Consider the following 20,757-nt stretch of genomic DNA (forward strand, 5'->3'; position numbering starts at 1 on the left):
AATTGCAACACCTCAAAGACACCTTCAAGAAAAAGGGATACAGTGAGAAACAAATAAGGAGAGCTCTGAAGACCGACCACAAGAACAGAGAAGAGAGACAGGATGAAGACTAAGCAATGGGCTGTGCGTTCTTGCCATACGCAGGTCCTCCAACGGCCAAGACCGCGAGAATTCTCAAGAAACATAAAGTGAAGACCGTTTTCCACGCAACGGTAAAAATCAAAGACCTTCTCGGTTCAACCAAGGATCCACTAGGTCTGACGGCACCAGGTGTGTACACGATCTGATGCGAATGTGGGACGCCATACATAGGACAGACGCAGCGTTGCATCTCATAGCGCCGCAATGAACACGTCAGGCATGTACGCTTGGGTCAGACCAACAAATCTGCTCTGCCGGAACATGGTATTGACGATAAGCACACCTTCGATTTCGAAGACACACAAAAAATATGCAGTACAAACGGGTCTTGGGACTCAGTAAACAAAGAGTCCATAGAAATACGGTTACACGACAACCTAATCAACCGCGACAGTGGCTACCATCTCAGCACAGCCTGGGAGCCTGCAATCAGGAAAATCAGAGAAGAACGTTCCGTTCCACCAAGGGCCGCTGACGGAGCAGACAGAGACGGACGCCGGGACACTAACCCCCCCCCCCCCCTCCCCCGGCAACACCGGCCGCTCCAGGCGCGTCGGGCGATTCCGCGGGCGCGTGGCGCGTGATTAGCCGGCGGCGGGAAGCGGAGAGCGGTCCAGCAGAGATATCAGCCCGCGACCGACGATATCCCGACACTTCGCCTGAAGATGATGGAGACACATTCCATCGAAACGTTGCTACGAAACGACGACGCTACTCAGCTGACAACCCGTGGAGACTTCATATAGGGTTACAGCAGATCGTTGCCCTCCTACCACATACATATAGGATGTGGACTATGTCCAGAAAGGTAGTAGATCCGTACTTGTCTCAAAATACGCTGTTTGAAGCCTTTCGTTTACATGAGGAACCAACAGAAACATCCTCCTTAGTGTGTTTGCTATCATTATCTTAATGCCGGCCGCGGTGGTCTCGCGGTTCTAGGCGCGCAGTCCGGAACCGTGCGACTGCTACGGTCGCAGGTTCGAATCCTGCCTCGGGCATGGATGTGTGTGATGTCCTTAGGTTAGTTAGGTTTAAGTAGTTCTAAGTTCTAGGGGACTTATGACCACAGCAGTTGAGTCCCATAGTGCTCAGAGCCATTTGAACCATTTGAACCATTATCTAAATTCCAAATTCTTTATTACTTCCTGGTTTATCGATGGTTTGCGAGGAAATCCGTTTTCTTTCTTTTAGTTCTTCTTCTTTATCCAGTAGATAGAAGCCCATTTTCTTATTTGTAGATCAAGGGGCATGCTCCTATTAATGTAGTTTGAACATTTGTGATGCTGTGAATATATACGCCACATGAAGAGTGGGGATGTTAAGAAACTTCTACAGAATACAGACCGAAAGAAAAAATCTGCGTCTGTAGACTTCAGTTCTGGTGCAACGAAAATAGGTACACACTACGGATTTCGCCTCTGTGAACCGCCACTTCACCCGCCCGAGCACTGCCGGGAAGTGCAGATGACAAGACGCGTGTAAAGACGTCGTTGCTCCCGGGAAGTAAGCATTCCTACTGCAGCGCCTCTGGTGTTAACAACTGGTGTCCTGCTCGGACGGAAACGACGCTGCTTGCCTGCAGGGCAAACACCTGACGCACACTCACTACGCTTCGCCACCGTCACGTAAACTTCCCCTGCTGCTTCGGCACATTATTCAGACCTCGTCGGCAGCTACACACATACTGTGGCGGAGTTATGGCGTGCTTTACAGTTCATGTGGGAAGCGAGTGAGCTGCGAAATAAACTGTCTGTGCCAGCTATTACTGCACGTCAATATGGGCAGCCTTTAGGACAACCTGAACCCTGCTGGGGATGTTTTCAATGAGGTATCAGAATGTCTGTCGAGGAATGGCCGTCCATTCTTCCTCATTAGGTGAAAACAGAGACGGCAGTGACACTGGATGCTAGTGTCGATCCAACCACGGAAAACTACCCTATACCTTAACGTAACCTTCGTGCTTCACTGTTAGCAGTAGAGATTGGTTCCCTCTGCCATATCAACCAACCACTACATATGATTGCAGGCAACGTTCCCCAGGCGTTTACAGAATCCAAAGTCTTCTTTCGGAGTTACACAGAGTACAGTATGTGTCATCACCCCATATCATTCGTTCCCAGCCATCTACTGTCCAATGGTGTCCCTTATTATGTCACCTCAACTGTCGCTTAGTACTGATTACAGTAATGTGTGGGTTATGAAGAGCTGCTCGACCATTCTATCCAATTCTTGTACTCCCTCCGCATAGTCGTTTTGCTAAATGTACTGCTGATAGCTGTTTACAACTAACGAGTCATTCCTCCGCAATGTTCCGCAGTCCCTGTACTTCTGTACGCGACTTGTTTTCGTTTACCTGTGCTTTGTGTTTGCACTTCACAATCAGATCACCAAAAGTTGGACAGTTTTAGGAGGCTCTAAGTATCCCTAGTGGAGCTCTCATTCACGTGATATCCAGTGACTGGTCGACGTTGGCATTCACTCAGCGTCCCTGAACGATCCATTCTAGTGTCAAAACGTCTCTTCTGACAACACAATACTTCGTCTCCTTTTATACCTCTCTATCCTCTTCTCGTGGCATTTAATGTTCATAAGTCTCTCTGGATACATTTGATCAGATATATTAGGTCACGTGGGGGAATCTTCGTGGGTAGTACTTCCTATATATCCCTTGCTTCGACTGAGTAGGAAGTCTGGGGTCTAAATGTGTTGCATTGAGTGTAACGTCCAATTCTGGCCACGTCGACAGGATTCATTCTCGTCTTTTGTCTACGTCTGAGAAGGGGACCGTCGTACTTGTAATCTAATCATGGATTTGGAAGACTCGCAGGTATGTTGCTGAGAGACCTGTCCTGAGTATCTGGCCAGCAGCTCTTCATGTGACGGACCCTAATTTCCAATAAAATGGATATTGAAGCTTTATGCGCACGTCCCATGCCCGTAATGTCGGTCATTTTCCAGTTAGCGAGCTTAGTGCAGTGGTGGTTCGGGTTCTCTTGTTTTCAATAAGTAATTTCATTCATAAATCGAACACTGCAGCAAACTTCCTTCAAGTGTGTATTCCGTTTTTAGTTAGAACTTCCAAACATGTGGTTCCCTGCCTTTCGTGCACATGACTTCGCCTGTTGTTGTCTCGTCTCCCTCACGGATTGTTGGACCCTGTAGACAGCCAGCACGCATTCATCGCTAGTGTCAGTTGTTCGCAAAGCATCATCATTACAATATGACTCATAAAAGATAACGAAAGACTCAGGCGTTTGTATGGAAGTACAGCCACAAGATGATCCATCAGAAGCACAGGAGTGTGATACGTAATCGAAGAGCGAACGCCCTAAGGCCATCAGATAAATCGAAAGCTTACTTCACGATTTGAACCTTTTTACACATACAACAAATTCATCCCTAAGTACGTTTCTCGCCTCTCCCATTCCAACTACCGAAGCTTTTGGCCATCAACTGGGATGATTCAGAACGTGAACTTCGCTCCAGACCCTGTCGTCTAGGCGCTTCAGTCTGGAACCGCGCGACCGCTAAGGACGCAGGTTCGAATCCTGCCTCGTGTGCGGATATGTGTGACATCCTTAGGTTAGTTAGGTTTAAGCAGTTCTGAGTTGTAGGGGACTGATGACCTCAGATCTTAAGTCGCATAGTACTCAGAGCCATTTGAACCTGTCGTCTAATCGTCTAACTGCCTGGTTTGGGCTCTTCGGAAGGATGGGCTGCCGTCCCTCCACACACTTTCTGAAACCTCATTGAAAGAGTCCCCAGCAGAATCCAGGCCGTCATAAATGCGAAGGATGGACTCACTCCATATTAAAGTACTGTGGTACATTAGATCGTGTAAAGCAAGTTCTTAATACAGTCTTCATTCAGTGTACGTTCTTTTCATGAATTACACAACTTCTTCTTCCATATATACGTTCGACAAATGGCTGTGCAGTGTATGTCGCAATATGTTTCGTACAAACGATATAAATTACAGCTCCTACAGGGGTTTATCACAGTGTTTATTACCATACACAAATTAGTTAGCAAAGAGGGAAAATGATAATTAACCTTGCCACACACTGCCAGGAGTATAGGTGGACATTTATAGCCCCATCATTACTATTGACAGAATTCTACAGCCGCGCGAGATTAGCCGCGCGGTCTCAGACGCTGCAGTCATGGACCGTGCGGCTGGTCCCGGCGGAGCTTCGAGTTCTCCCTTGGGCTTCGGTGTGTGTGCTTGTCTTTAGGATAATTTAGATTAAAGCTTAGGGACTGATGACCTTAGCAGTTCAGTCCCATAAGATTTCACACACATTTTAATATTTTTTTGAGCATTCTACAAATTTGCTCACACAACGTCTTCAAAATGGTGCAAATGGTTCTGTGCACTATGGGACTTAACATCTGAGGTCATGAGCCCCCTAGAACTTAGAACTACCTAAACCTAACTAACCTAAGGACATCACACACATCCACGCCCGAGGCAGGATTCGAACCTGCGACCGTAGCTGTCACGCGGTTCCACACTGAAGCGCCTAGAACCGCTCGGCCACACCGGCCGGCAGACAACTGTCTGCTCGACATTGTTTAGAATATGCTGCACTAAAGAGTACAGTACCGAAAAAAAGTCATCATTGGCCCCCGCGTCAACGACAGCTGTTCGCGAGAACAGCTGGCACAGTGCAGTGGGGCCCAGCGCCTGTAGGATACTGTAAGGCCCTCAGCGCTGGTTGGCGGCACCCTGAGCCCGCATGTTGCGGGCGGAGGGCGTGGCACAGGGCAGCGGCCGCCCGCCCGCCCATCCACGCCGCAGCCACAATTTACGGCCACGTACAGTAGCCGCTGCGGCGGCGCTCCGCGACATTAATTACGCGGGCCCTGCAGGCCTGCCCAGTTACGCGAGTTACTGGCGGCGCCGTGCTGCAGCAGCCCTCGCAGGCGCTGCCGGCGGAATGTCATTTCCGGCACTCTGTCGCGCGTCTCCCCTCTGAAACCGCCACTGGACTTTGCCCTGTTGTCGCGTGTCTGCCGAAATTGTGACAAATGTGTAACAGAGCCCAACCGTCACGTAGTACGCCTGTCCGCACAGTACGTGAAAATAAGGGTTACATATAGATCGCGGCGTTCTTACTGAGTTTCTCTGAAGTCCGGCAGAAAGCATAAAGAGCCAGGAACTGGGAGTAGACGGACGAAACACAAAAAAATATTCAGTCCAAGGATCAATTCATTTTCAATTTGAGGCTGGTGCTGCACAAACACACACAATCTACGCAATAAAATTGCAATGAGGCTTCAATTACGAAGACGTACAAATAAAACGCGAATTAATCACATGATCCAGAGCCACCAACATTTTATCAAAATGTGCATTAAAACACGCACCATACACCTAAGCGGCAAAGATACTGGTATGGGACCCTTGATACGTCTATATACGGCTCTGACAGGTGACGCGTACAGAAGAATCCTGTCTGATCACCTGCATCCATTCATGTTCATTGTTCTTTCCGACTGACTTTGGAAATCCAGCAGGACAATGCTACAGCTCACACGTCCAGAATTGCTACAGAATGGCTCCGGGAACACTCTTCTGAGTGTAAATAATTCCGCTGGCCACCAAACTCCCCAGACATTAACATTATTGAGCATATCCAGAATTCCTTGCAACGTGCTGTTGAGAAGATATCTCCACCCCCTAGTACTGTTACGGATTTATGGACGGCTTTGCAGGATTAATGGTGTCAGTTGCCTCCAGCACTACTTCAGACATTAGTCGAGTCCATGCCACGTTGTGTTGCGGCATTTCCGCGTGCTTGCGGGGGCCGCACACGATACTGGGCACGTTTTCCAGTTTCTTTGGGTCTTCAGTGTAAAATAAGCAGCTGCCCTCTCCCACGTAGTCTTGAGTGCACTCGGCTGGCTGCACACGGTTGCTAAAATACTTGCAAAACTCTTACGGAACGTGCGAAAAGATGAACATACACAGTAAAAGCAATACATACTGACGTGACAAAAGTATATGGGAAATGTGGTGTCACCGCCAGACACCACACTTGCTAGGTGGTAGCTTTAAATCGGCCGCGGTCCATTAGTACATGTCGGACCCGCGTGTCGCCACTGTCAGTGATCGCAGACCGAGCGCCACCACACGGCCGGTCTAGAGAGACGGACTAGCACTCGCCCCAGTTGTACGGACGACGTAGCTAGCGATGCACACTGACGAAGCCTCGCTCATTTGCAGAGCAGATAGTTAGAATAGCCTTCAGCTAAATCAATGGCTACTACCTAGCAAAGCGCCATTAGCAGTATATTGCCTGAATCTACAGAGTCTCACTTGTATCATCAAGAACGCTGTATACAAATGATGGATTAAAGTTAAGTATTCCAGAAGCTACGTACTTTTCTTTATAGCATTCATTACGTATCCTGTTTCAGACCTATCTCTAGCCTGCGTGAGTTAACGCGTGCCTTTCGGCTACTTCCGAGTGGCGTGGCTGTGTTGTTACGCCACAACAGGAAAGCCATACGCATATACACAGATCGCGGTAGTATCGCAGCCACAAGGTCAGTGCATTGACTGAGCCGCCATTTGCACTCTGGTGACAGGGTTTCCCACGGGACTGTGGCCGCACCACGGTAATTAACCGACTTCTAACTGGGAGTGATGATTGGAGCTACACGCATGGGGCATTCCATTTCGAAAATCGTTAGGAAATTCAGCATTTCGAGATCCACAGTGTCAAGAGGGTGTCGAGAATACCAAATTGTAGGCATTTTTCCCCTCCGTTGACAGTGCAGTGGCCGACGGCCTTCACCTGACGACCGAGAGCAGCGACGTTTGCGTAGAGTAGTCCGTGCCAATAGACAAGCAACACTGCACAAAATAACGGTAGAATTCAGTGTGGGACGTACGACGGACATAGCTGTTAGGACAGTGCGACGAAATCTGGCGTTGATGAGCTGCGGCAGCAGACGACCAAAGTGAGTGCTGTTGCTAGCAGCACGACGTCACCTGCAGCGCCTCTGCTGGGCTTGTCACCATATCTAGACGACCGGGAATACGTGCCCTGGTCAGATGAGTCCCGATTTCAGTTGGTGAGAGATGATAGTAGGTTAGTGTGGTGCAGACTCCACGAAGCCATCGACCCAGTTGTCAACAAGGCACTGTGCTCTCTGGCTGTGGCTCCATAATGGTGCCACTGTTTTTACTTGGAATGTACTGAATCTTGTGAACCGGTCATTGACTGGAAATTGCTATGTTTGGGTACTTGGAGACCATTTGCAGCGATTAGACGATGGAATTATTATGGATGACAATGCGCAATGTCGTTGGGCCACAATTGTCCGCGATTTGTTTGAAGGAGACTCTGGACAATTCCAGTGAATGATTTGACCATCCAGATCGCCCGACGTGGATCCCATCGAACATTTACAGGTAGTAATCGAAAAGTCAGTCAGTGTACAAAATGCTGTACCTGTAACACTTTGGCAATTATTGACGGCTAAAGAGGCAGCGTAGCTCAGTATTTTTACAGGACTTCCAACGACCATTTTTTTTTTTTAGTCAATGCCACTTAGAGTTGCTGCACTACTCCCGGCAGGAGGTGGTCCGACCCGGTATCGAGTCTTATCCCACGACTTTCCTCACCTCAGTGCGCTTTAAAACACACTGTCTTATCGTCCAAAGACCGCGGTGCCGTATCGAAGTCGGGGCCTCGCATAGCGACTGCAGAAGGTGACGATGTCTCGCTGCATACTGCAACGACAAATGGAGAGCACTGGCGAAGCCACGCTCCCCCTCTGGTTCGTAGCGCCACCGCACCGAGACGCCGATATACAGCCGAGCATGGCGACGCTCAGCCGCTCAGCCCAGTTCGTCATCAACGGTTGAGACGACAGCATCGTCTTACATAGAGCACCAGTGTATGTTATGTCTTATGCTGAACTTCAACTGTGAACATCATGTGTAAGTACTTCAAGTGAAGTGTCTTGCAAATTTGTTTATATCTAGGGATACGTTACCATTCAAAGACGGTTATAAATACTCACAACATGTCTGTTGAAATGGGTTGTAAAATTATGTTAATCTTCATATCTATCTTGTAAAAAAACTGAACTAATGCATTATATCTTCTAGTTTCCACTGTTCTTTCGGAACGAGCAAGGAATCCAGTGTTATACTGACGATTATATTTTCGTGAGGTAGAACTCAGACAATATAGAGGCTTTTAGAATTCTGAAAAATGACAAAATATCTAAATTATAAGTTTATTAATTCAAACAAACAACTTTACATAAAAACTTCGTAAAACAACAAAAAACCTAGAACATTTGGATATAATAACTTAAGCACTTAGTGCCACAAAACCAATGATAACTTAAGACGTACAAAACAATTTCCTTTTTTATAACAGGGCAACTACAGTAATTTAATAAATCACGATTTAAAACACAACCAAAGGTGTGCTAAAACAACACAGGCAAATCGGATGACGCTTGATACTCGTAATTTAAACAACTGTTAGCAGCTCCACAAGCCACTGTGATAAACAGAAGGTTAATTATTTTTGCATGTTCCACTCACAGTGCAGGTAACGAAGAAAGCCACAGCTGGCTTCGTGCGGGCATTTACCATCAGTCTGCGACTAGCCGGGCGCGCAGGGAGTTACGTGTTTGAGCTGCAGTCTCCCCACTTTCTGTGTCCCCGGTGCGCCTCCTTCAACAGTGCCTGAGGTTGGCAGAAGACGAAACGAAGTGTCAGTCAACGCCTCCAACCACAAAGCAACCAGTACTCCCTCTCAGTGTTAGCACCTGAATTACTGTGGCTAGTTAGGAGTACAAGCCACTCCGGCGAGATGGTGCTCCAGCGCTCGTAACTCCGGCAAGCGGCACCTGCTCCCCCCTCTAGGGGGACGCCATAGCCCTCGTTTCTCGGTAACAAGGTTCAAAGATAGCGTAGAGGGAAGCCTCTATCGACAGTCGTTCCATGAGCTGATAAGCGGCTTTGTGACCTCTTGCAGTTAGATGCAAATACCAAAGCGTTGCCCCTATTTGCACATGTGATGTATGAAATCACAGCTACACTTCAATCTGCTTCTTCAAATTTTTGGTTATGGGAGTCTATTGGGATCGCACTATATTTGTAGCCCAACATTTGCCCCAAAAGATGTTAGGTTGTTATAATGTCTGAGAACTTTCATTCGTACCTCCTTGCCCCTACGTCACAAAATGCGGTGGAGGAAGAAATAAAATTACGTCGGGAGTAATTATGTCAGGACAGAACATGACCTGATATTACAACCTTTGCTTCCCAGTGACAACGTGATTCCACTATTTTAGGGTGTAACGAAATTTCCTTTACGGACTTGCTCTGGGGGAGCAAAAGGGTTAAGATTATCATAGGAAACCTATCGTTTTCCTCCTGCACGCAAAATGCTGCAAAACATGTTGAAGGCACACACACTTTCGTCGCCATTAAGTAGGGTATTAAGTACGTTCGCCCGACTTGAAACCGATCACTACGTGGGGTGACAGGAAATCGTTGATTTACGAGCCTCATTTGGTGTCCGAAGAAGACGTACGGGTGCGGTTTACGGCAGCGGCTGACGCTGGAGGGCCATGGAATGGTGATGGTGTGTACCATAGCATGTCATGGAGGTACCATATCCCTGATGACGTCCCTCTCGGATTGAACCCCACTTCAAATGGTTCAAATAGCTCTGAGCACTATGGTACTTAACATCTGTGGTCATCAGTCCCTTAGAACTTAGAACTACTTAAACCTAACCTAAGGAGATCACTTACATCCATGCCCGAGGCAGGATTCGAACCTGCGACCGTAGCGGTCACGCGGTTCCAGGCTGAAGCGCCTAGAGCCGCACGGCCACACCGGCCGGCGAATCCCACTTCGAAGTGGACCCAGACGGCGACAAGAATCGGAGAGTAACGTGTGTTGTGGTGCATTGCATGTAGTGGGAGAACGTTACGTTCCCGAACATTACTTACAATGTTAAACTCAACTGCCTTGGTCCCGCTACAAGTCCTCAAAGTCTGTAAAGAGAACTTAGTTACACCACTTATACTTTTTGTGGTATCCTGCCCACTCGTGTCTTATAAGATTTGTAGGAAGCTGTTATCCGATAGCTACACAACATACAAGGAAATCATACTAATGGAGTTTATTACAGTAATTGAATTGACAATACTTAACTTTCGTTTCTGAAACTTCGTGTCGCAAGCAAGTGGTGATATGTGAATAATCGGTGTCCCTTGATATATACATTCTCCATTCTAACAATTAATATGGATCACGATTCATGTCTCGTCTTCTAGTGCAGCTCTTCTAGTCCTTTCCGCTAGTGTGCGTCTTCTACTGTCCAGGTCCACTTGTGCCGAGGCAAGGCGGCGCGTCGCTCTTATTCTCTTCGTGTAGGGGCCTCTCCTGTCGTGGTGACGTCCTAGTCAGAGTGCTATTGGCTGTCGTCGTCTCACAGCCCTTTCTGCTGTATCCTTCTTGGTCTACGTGCCGGTGCTTGTCGTCGCGCCGGAACACTTTCCAGTTCGGCAGTACCAATTACGGTCAGCTACGTAGCTGAGCGATCAGAGTGTGACTAATTTCTGTAATTCCTCTGATTTTATCATTTTTCAAGACGACAAGTGGAGTGAAGTAACACGTTGGCTCGCTTTGCTTGGAAAGTATGCACTCGGATTTTAAACAGCCAATCCTATGCATGATGCATAATGTGGTGTCACTGCCAGACACCACACTTGCTAGGTGGTAGCTTAAATCGGCCGCGGTCCATTAGTACATGTCGGACCCGCGTGTCGCCACTGGGTGATCGTAGACCGAGCGCCACCACACGGCAGGTCTCGAGAGACGTACGAGAACTCGCCCCAGTTGTACGACGACGTTGCTAGCGACTATACGGACGAAGCCTTTGCTCTCATTTGCCGAGAGACAGTTAGAATAGCCTTCAGCTAAGTTAATGGCTACGACTTAGAAAGGTGCCATTTGTAACATTGCATATATCTAAAGAGTCTCACTTGTATCGCCACAATCTCCAGATGTCTCATCAAGAACGATGTATACAAAGGATGGATTAAAAGTTAAGTAGTCCAGAAGCTATGTACTTTTCTTTATAGCATTCATTAAGTCTCCTGTTTCAGACCTCACTCCATCCTTCGTGAGTTAGCGCGTGCATCTTGGCCGCCTCTTTCAATTAGTGTGCGTAGTGTTGGCAAGTCTGCCGACACTACACATAACACCTGTCTTACAGCTAGGATCCAAACCTCATCCCAAGCACACGTATCCCACGCGATAACACCTCCAGCACTTGCCTGAAAGGTGATGTATCGGCAGGGAGGGTACATTCCCTCCCGTGCGTTACGGCGTACCCAAACCTTGCCGTCGAAGTAGAGGCCTGGGATATGATGACCTCTACGAAAGGTGGTAGAGGAGCCGTTCTTCTGGTTTGTCAGGGTGGCGTTCTCGCACCTGGATGGTGTGAGTTCCACGTGCTAGTTAAGGATTACGGGCATCCGACAGAAGTGGAGGTACCTGGAGCAAGGCAGACGGTGTTCAGGAGAACACTTAATCACTCATTTGGTAGGGGGGCTGCACATAAATGTGGAAGCACCGCGCATATTGCATGCCTGCACATAAATGCAAATGCTAGAGAAGCCAGCAGGTTGTGCTGTTGCATTTGACCACAAACGGCACGTGTGTCCACAGTATGTTGCAAGTGTCAGCCATGCCCAGCCGTGCATAATGTGGGAGCTAAACGAATTCGAACTTGAACAAGATCTTGCTTCTCGTACGACAGGTGCTTCCGTAATCGAGGCAGGCGAAGTGGTTGGTGCTGAAAGAGGCACCGTATCGAAGATTCATAGCGTATGCAGCGAAAGCGGAAAAACCTTCCGCTGTGTCACAACGCGGACAAACGTTTGTGTTGTGTGACCGTGGCAGACGGTCGTTGAAGAGCATTGTGTAAAAAAGTAATAGGAGGACAGCTGCCAAGTTTATTGCAAAACTGAATGCCACACTCGCAAGCAGTGCCAGCTATTTTACGCAGGGCGAGCTGAAATTCCAAAACCACTCACACTGAAGCAGAAGCCCGTAACTGTAAAGCGTGGTGCCGATGATATAAAACATGGGCTATGGACCAATGGAAAAAACTCGTTTTTTGTATAAGTCTTAGTGTTTTAACCGCTACCTTGCCTGATTTGAAAGGTGGAAGAGCATAGAGAGTTTAAAGAATATAAAACTGTCAGCTCAGTAACGTTAATCGAAATTAGCCGAGCAGTGCCTAATCGGTTTCTGTTGTGAGTTCCTATTACTCCAGACTGGCGTTATAGAGAAACGCCGAGATACAGACGTGGTACAACGCAATTTTGAAAAGGCGAGACCATAAAGCGATCGGTCAGTCGCAGAATGTGGTATGGTTAATTCTATGTCGGATTTCGTTTCTGAGAGACTGCATGTTCATTGGTGCACAATAAAAGATGTAATAATTTGTTAGACATTATTTGGATCAAGCCAATAGTGGCCTGCGTGAACGTCAGCAGCTTTTCATTTTTTTAACGAACAGCTGCAAACAAAGCTAATAATTACAAGAGATTAATATAAAGGGATACGTTTAGTACGTCAAATAAATCTGAAAGTTACTAATTTCAGAAATCCGTAAATGTGTACAGGGTTCTTAAGATCCAGTAAGATAGATGCACCATATCGAAAGCTGAAGAACAAGGGGCGATGCTAAACAGTAAGGGAGCTCCTTGCTGACCGCAGAAAAAAATGTGAATGTTGAGTCTTCCTTTATTGTTGCAAGTACTTACTAACATTTGTGTACTCCCTGGGCCGGTCACTGTGGCCGAGCTGTTCTAGGCGCTTCAGTCCGGAACCACGCTGCTGCTACGGTCGCAGGTTCGAATTCTACCTCGGGCATGGGAGTGTGTGACGTCCTTAGATTAGTTAGGTTTAAGTAGTTCTAAATTATAGGGGCTGATGACCTCAGAGGTTAAGTCACATAGTTGTTAGAGCCATTTGAACGATTTTTATATTCCCTGGTCAAGGTATTTCATATTCCATAAACGTAAAGAAAGAAAAATTTTGTTGGGGGTCTTACATCTTGCTGCACATTTATTTCCAACTTCTAGCACAATTTACATCCCAGGAGCGAAACATAGGGGAGGTGGGAGGGTGGGGGGTTCAGTGATGATTTAGGCAGACATATCGTGGTATTCCCTGGGCGTCTTAGTTATCTGTAGGACGCCTGTTCACAAAGCTCGCATCGTCCATGACTGGTTCTGTGAGCACGAGTACGAACTATCAAATCTCAATATTGTTAAGCTTTCGTGGTCTATTTTGGAGAGAAGGGTGCGCGATGCTATCCACTTCCTTCTTCGTCACCTGAACGTGCCACTATCTTACAGGAAGAATAGAGCAAGACTCCCTTGAAAACCATTACATGGCAGGCATTTACCCAAGACTAGAAGCTGTTTTGAATGACAATGGTTTTGTCCGCTTTATTAGGCATGGTAATGTTTTTTTTTTTCCTCCACATATTTGTCGACTTTCTTTACCAGGTTCGCGCCCTTCCCTGGTAGCGCATTCCTGTATAAGCTCCCAAGCCTTCATATCGGTGTGGCGGTGGCAGACGTCCCTAAAGTTAATACATCCTGCTGGGAGTCAGTATGCTGACGAGGCTAGCAGGGTGTTTCTGCTAGCAGAGCAGATAAGCAGTTGTTAGTATCTCAATTAGAAGTTAACTGACATCACTTTGTTTCAGTAAGATGGGCGTAGAGGAATTATGGGCGATGTTTAAGCAGATTGTACGTCATGGTCTCGAGAGTTGCGTGCTGACTAAGTGGATGGGGAATGGGAAACGCCCAAAATGATTCATAACGAAATTCGAAGATTCTGGCGAACAGGTGGCTGTAACACTCTCGGTTCCATAGAGAATGCTCAAATGACGACAAGCAAAGTTTAGTAGCGATGCTTCCTAGGCACTCTATATAACACGAGTGGGCAGGATCCCACAAGGACTGTTGATATTTTTAAAAAAAGTATCTGAAATCAGATACGTAGGTATTAAAAAAAAGATCGTTATCAGCTCTCTACATATCACAAAAAAGTATCGATGTTTGGGGGGATAAAATATCAACATAACTGCCTACAAAAATAACGGCTACACATTGTAAAAATACTGCTTTCGAGCTGTATATGTAAGTTTCTTTTCGTCATTAGTCGTATTGTAAATAAACAAGCTAGCAGTCTTACTACCCCCCCTAGAGCAATAATTAGAAGGAAAGCGATGCACATTCACGCTTGGCGACAATCACTTTGCTACAGCGGTAACTGCATGTAAGTGGTGCAATAAAAGATGTCTGGAGGGTCCATCGTTCGGTTTCATCTCATATCGGATATGTCCGGAACACTTCACGTCGACTTGGGTTCTTTATTTTTCGCTTCTGCAAACGCCAGTTCTAGTGTCAAAAATGCGTGGTGAAACTAGGCGTTTCATCTTGGGTGTCGGAGACAACGTTGTACGTGGGGCAACCACAGCTATGAGCAATCTTGTCACTTAGACTTTTGTTCATCATTTTCAGCAACTGTTTTTAAAGACTGTGGATATGAAGACATAGTGCACCAGTTGCATTAAAAACTGATTTTTAAGGCAACTGGTGTACCGTTTCTTGACATCAGAAATCTTGTTATTTCTTCCACACCGGCTCCCCGCAATACAATCAGAGTTCTTCTTTATTGTGCCACACACACTTGATTCACACAGTCAAGGAGAAATACTGGACACGATGAAAGCTCAAAAAGGAGCAGGTGAAAGTAAAATTATGTACTACTACAATTTCAAAAGAACAACTTAATATATTTTTCTAAAATTGTGAAAAAGAAATTATAAAAAAATGAAAATATCGGCTGCCGATATTGCTCTTTCGATAACAATGTATCGATAGGTTGAGGTAGAATTGCCACCTACATATATCTATCCAGAATGAGATTTACACTCTGCAGCGGAGTGTGCGCTGATATGAAACTTCCTGGCAGATTAAAACTGTGTGCCCGACCGAGACTCGAACTCGGGACCTTTGCCTTTCGCGGGCAAGTGCTCTACACCATCTTTTTTTTTTTTTTTTTTTTTTTTAACAAACTCACTCCTCAAAGAAAGGTGAACTTATATTTACGTAACATCAAATATGTTGTATATACCTACATTAAACTAATAATAGAACATCAGAACCTATTAATTACGCAAATGTTACGGGAAAAAAAAATTGAGCTTCGCAGGAATTGCTGCTACTCACTATGCTAAAGCCGTCGGCACACGGACCGTGCATCCGAACGTTGAGCGTTATTTTTTTTTATTTTTTTTTTTATTTATTTTATATAAAGGAAGGTAGGAGAAACAGAAACCTTTATTATTTACAAAATAAACACAGTACGTCCTGCCACATGATAACTGTTCTGGAATGATCCTCGCTGCCGTCCTACCATGCAGCATGAAATAACAACAAAATCGAAGTGGGGCCACCTCCGGCACCCTAAAGAAAAGTATGTTGGATATGAAAACAAAATTTGAAATACATCCATTTGATAGCTGTTCAAGCGTGAGTTTTTCGTAGGTCGCATACTCGCATAGTGTTCTTAGTCGATCACTTTAACTTGGTCGGTTTCACAACGACAGCACCGCCGCTCATCTTTGCGCACCCGGCACACCCCAGGTATATGGCGGGTCCGCAAAAACCGTTACTAGAAAATTGGCATACCAATCCTTGTACTTTTGTAGCCGTAATAGTGTTGTGTGTCCATCTTGCAAGTATTGCCAGTAATCCAGGACGTGGAGTAAGTTCGTACGTGAGTCTCTATAGATGTAATGGACCGTCATACCTGTGATCCACGCCACCGCGTTCGTCTTATGACGCGGAAAATACGTTTCCTCTGGAAAAAATACTATGTCAGAAGAGACTGCTGTATAGATAGTGCGCCGCATGAACGCTATTATCTTTCTTGCGAGAGTCCAGACAGCCAATGCCTCGCCGCAGACCAGCCGATGGTCGTCCGTATCCAGCACGCCGCATTGCTGACACAAGGGCGAATCCGCCAAATGTATTGCGTACTTTCTATCGTTTGTAGGGTATTTTCGGTTGACGACAATGTACCATGTTGATCTGACTGATGTAGGTAGGTGGGGGTGGTGGACCGTGCGCCACACCACGTGCCAATTAACAGCTGGATGTTTGCGTTCCACCCTATTCCGGGCGATCTGTCGAAGAAGCAGATGGTACACGTCCTTCGATGTCGACTGTCGGGTCGTCGGTAAACGCTCTCCAACGTAACTGTGTTCCACGATGAACGTGCGCACATACGTTAAAGGGGGCGATATATGGCCGACACTGACTGGAGGAAGATGCGATGTTGGTACGAGTTCTTCGATGATCGTACCCGTAAGCGAGTGGTTCCTGTTGCGCCACCGTTTGAGCATAGTATTAATAAACATGGCACGCGCCTTCTCGTGCACGTTCACTAAACCAACGCCCCCCTCTCGCGCTGGGAGGGTAAGCGTGTTGTACTGTACCTTAAAGAGTTGTCCCAGGCACACATAGTACCCAAAAGCCGCCTGAATCCTCATAGCCATCGTACGCGTCAAGGGGAGAAGGTGTGTCAGGTGGCACATCATGGGCGCAAGATAAAGGTTGACGAGTAACACTCGCTGCAGCATATCCATCGACCGTAGGGCGTTTAGTCGTACTGTCGTGCGGACTCTGAGTAACAGTCTTCGGTAGTTGTCCGCAGCCGTTCCCGCTGTCTCTTTATGAAAGGTGATACCCAAACAGCGGAGGGTTTCCACCGCAGGTAAGGGCCCTTCCGTTCCCGGTTCTAGTCCACGCCCCACATGCATGAATTGTGATTTTCGGTAGTTGACCACACTTCCAGCTGCCATCCCATACGTCTGTAGCCAATCCAGTGCTGTTTGAGTCTCCCTCTCATTCCGCACGAGGAACACAATATCATCCGCGTATGCTCTGCATTTGAATGATAAATGCCGCAGGGAGATCCCGGTAAGACGGCGGCGAAGGCCTGCGAGGCACGGTTCTAAGGCGATCGCATAAAGGAGGATCGACGAGGGGCAACCCTGTCTCACTGATCTTAAGATCTTAAAATACTCAGTTCTCCCTCCGTTGACCACCATCGCTGATCTGGCGCCGTGCAACAGCCGCATCACAGCATTGGTCAGTAATGGCGAGACACCCATCCTGTTCATCACCGCCGCGAGGTACACATGATCCACGCGACCAAAAGCATGATCGAAATCTACAGCAACCATCGCCCCCCGGAGGCGGCATGCAGCTGCGAGGGCGACGACGTCACGATAGTCTCCCAAGGCTGTGTGGATATTACTGATGCCGCCAAAACAAGTCTGATCGGCATGTATTCGATGCTCCAGCGACTTTTTGATACGACTTCCCAGGATGCGCATGAAGATCTTGTAGTCACTATTAAGGAGGGTCAAGGGGCGATAACCACAAGGCCGTTTGCCACCACGGGGCTTCGGTATCGGTATCATGAGCCCTTCCGTGAACTGAATGTGAACCGGTACTTCTTGCCGCAGAAGCTCATTAAACATACATAGCCACATCGGTGTCATAATGGTCACGAAGGCACGGTAAAATTCCAACGGGAATCCATCTGGACCTGGGGACTTGTTGCAAGCACCTCGTGTAATCGCTTCCTCCAGCTCTTCACACGTAATTTCAAATAACCCGTCTGCTTCCCCGTTCACACTCTTCGCGTCTGGGATCTCTTCCAGGACGTTCCCCAGCTCCCTCGGACCCTCCCCGTTGCTCGCATAGAATCTGCTAAAATGATCCGTGAACGCCTGTGCTATGCCCCTTTGTGTTGTAAAACGACGGCCATCGCCGAGATCGATCTCATGTATTAAATTCCTGCGTCTTCTTCGTCTTTCCTTTATCACGTAATGCATCGAGGGAACCTCGTTGGGCAGGAAATCCTGCGACCTCGCGCGTATCATCGTACCTGCCATCCTCTGCTTCGCAAGTTGTACCAGCTTCGCCTTAACTCGGTGGACGGCCGTCTGGCGTTCTGGTGTAGGTGGTTGAGCTAACAGTTCCCGGAGAGCCGTAAAGTAAAACTCAGTGGTCGTGCGCTGCAATTGAGAAACCTCCTTCCCGTAACCTATTAACGTCCTCCGTAAAGCTGGCTTCGTGCACTCGATCCATCACTGCAGGATAGTACCGAAAGAATTTCGGCGACGGAGACAGCCATGCCACGCGTCCTCCACCATGCGTCGGCATTCTGCATCTCGCAGGTGGGAGACGTTCATCTTCCAATTACCCCTCCGTCTCCATACCTGCTGTCTATCAAGGTTAACCGTACAAATATATGCCTCGTGGTCCGTAAACGCTGTCGGCCATATTTCTGCGTCCACCGTCGACACTGCTAACGCCCTTGAAACGTAGATTCGGTCCAAACGGCCCGCGGAGTGGCTAGTAAAAAATGTATATCCTGGTTGGTTGCGATACTTCAGGTCCCATGTATCGACTAATTCCATCCCGTTGACCAGCTCCCTAAGTTCTGGGCTAGTAGTATAGTTAGGTTGTTGGTCCTTTCTGTCAAGCACACAATTAAAATCTCCGCCGAGTATGCAACCATCGTATCGTCCCTGGAACAACGGTGCAACCTCATGGGCGTAAAAATCTGCTCTGTCCCTTCTCTTATCCGAGCCTGACGGTGCGTATATGTTGATCAAACGTATTCCTCCTATGGTCACGGCCGTACCACGGGCAGAAGGCAAATACTCTACTTCGTCTGAACGTATCCCGTCCTTTAATAATATAGCTGTGCCAACGCCTCTCTCGTCACACGGGGAACAGTAAACGTCGTAACCGTAAAATTCCGAGGGGGGAAGTATCCGAACTTCTTGTAATAGTGCGATGTCTAAATCCGCAGCCTTTATCATGTCACTGAGCATCTTGATTTTTACCGGCGTCCCAATGCTATTGATGTTAACAGACCCTATCCGATAAGCTTGTTGCATGGCGGTCTACGTAGATAGGGTACCGTACGGTCGCTAATTTTGCCGTACATAGGCTGCTGTCGGACTAACGTCCCCCGCCGTCCCCTCATATGGTCTGCCGTTATTCCGTGCACTCTGCCGATCTTACACCGGGAGAGTGCGTGGGAGCAGTTCCTCCGGCATCATCTGTTCCCCACGGGGGTGGCTCTTCTGACCAGTCCCCTAGTGTCCCATCGTTGTCGTGCGGTGCAGGCGCCGTAGCCTCCTCAGTAGCCTGTTGCCGTCTATTGAGCTCCTTCGCTGTGTCTGGAGCATCATCAGCGGTAGGTCGTGTCGCCGTCCCGCTGGCCACCGTTGCATCCACGCTAGGCAGTTCTTCTGTATCCATGGTCGTCTGTTCTGTACCCGTAAACTTCTCAGAATTATCTGCTAGATCAGAGTGGTCGTTCTCCACCGTGAGGCGGCGCTTCTTCCGGCGTTTTGGTGAGCGCTGTTTACGTTGCCGGGCCTCGGAATCAGAGGTCAGCATGGTCTCCAGTTGTTCGTGGGGGACGTCAGAATCGTGCGCCGTCGTATTATCGACGTCTCCAAGTGCCTTATCGGAAGGGGCCGCAAGCGGAACCGAAGAGAGGGCGTCCTGTGACTGCTGCAGGCGGTCCAGCGCAACGTCGTCTTTCTGTGGCTCGCCACGATCCGCCGCTGTCTGTGTGTTCTGATACGCGTCTGTCTCGCGGCCCACGTCGTCGCGTAATGCGGCGACGTAAGTCATGGGGAGCACAGTCGGATGCGGCGTGAGGGGTGGATCATCCCGTGGCAGCTGTAATAACCTCCGTTGAGCACACTCAGAACGTATGTGTCCCTCCTTCCCACATCCAGAGCACGTCCTTGGTTGTCCGTCGTAAATGACAATCGCCCTACAACCGGCGATGTACAAGTATGACGGGACGTGTTTGCGGAGTTCAATCCGTATTTGCCTGACGCCATTGAGGACAGGATACGTCTTGAAACTCGCCCATTTTTCAGCCACGTGGGATAGGACCGTTCCGTAAGGACGCAGGGCGTCTGTCACCAATTCTTCTGGCACTTCGAATGGAAGCTCAAAGACGCGGATCGTTCGGAGTCCCATGCCGGCGTGTTCAACTGTTACCGCTCCAACATTCCCGTCCGAATGACAGAAAGGAAGTCCTTGTCGGTGTCGAAGTAGTAGTTCGTCACATGCCGCTTCATTTAAAAAAAAAAATGGCTCTGAGCACTATGGGACTCAACTGCTGTGGTCATAAGTCCCCTAGAACTTAGAACTATTTAAACCTAACTAACCTAAGGACAGCACACACATCCATGCCCGAGGCAGGATTCGAACCTGCTACCGTAGCGGTCGTGCGGTTCCAGACTGTAGCGCCTTTAACCGCTCGGCCACTCCGGCCGGCCGCCGCTTCATTTATAAGCTTGACATAAACCACGCTGCTGACTATAGATAAGTGTATTCCAACTAGAACGTCAGGTTCGATTTTCACCTCGTCCCGTAAATAACGTTCGATCTCGTAAGCCTTCGGTCGAGAATATTCGTTAGCAAAAC

This window comes from Schistocerca nitens, chromosome 1 (assembly GCF_023898315.1).
Source record: "Schistocerca nitens isolate TAMUIC-IGC-003100 chromosome 1, iqSchNite1.1, whole genome shotgun sequence".
Lineage (NCBI taxonomy): Eukaryota > Metazoa > Arthropoda > Insecta > Orthoptera > Acrididae > Schistocerca > Schistocerca nitens.